The following is a 364-nucleotide window of genomic DNA, read 5'->3' on the forward strand; positions in this document are numbered from 1 at the left end:
TTAAAAACGGCTTCCTTGCTTGATCTTACCGAAGGAAGTTAAGAGCAAGATCTCAGCCTTTGGTCATTGGCTATAAAGGACTTTTAATATGAACATTTTCGTGGCGTGATTCTTTTTGCTGAAATGGCCATAACACCTGCCCCAGCAGGACATCTAGGACACTCAAGAGCTGTGTAAGTCAGGTTTGGTGGCACATGCCTGTAATCCTAGCACTTGGGAGGCTGAAGCAGGAGGATTGCCCTGAGTTCAAGGCCATAGCAAGAACATGGGGGGGGGGGGTACCACAGGTAGAAATAATATGTAGCAGGTAGAAACAAGAACAGACCCATAAATGAAAAAAAGATAAGAGGGACTTCACTCTTCC

General features: G+C 45.3%; 1 long non-coding RNA gene across 1 annotated transcript in view; it reads left to right on the plus strand.

Annotated features, from left to right (window-relative positions):
* LOC110348993 (uncharacterized) overlaps positions 1 to 93 on the plus strand; it is a 3522-nt gene extending 3429 nt beyond the window's left edge. Inside the window, exon 2 of the long non-coding RNA XR_002394647.2 lies at positions 1 to 93. This exon is cut by the window's left edge and continues 204 nt beyond it. This is a non-coding gene — a long non-coding RNA (uncharacterized LOC110348993).
* Positions 94 to 364: the final 271 nt, after the last annotated feature.

The sequence above is a fragment of the Heterocephalus glaber genome, unplaced genomic scaffold (assembly GCF_053883595.1).
Source record: "Heterocephalus glaber isolate CG9 unplaced genomic scaffold, H.glaber_assembly_v1.0 deba00001666, whole genome shotgun sequence".
NCBI lineage: Eukaryota > Metazoa > Chordata > Mammalia > Rodentia > Bathyergidae > Heterocephalus > Heterocephalus glaber.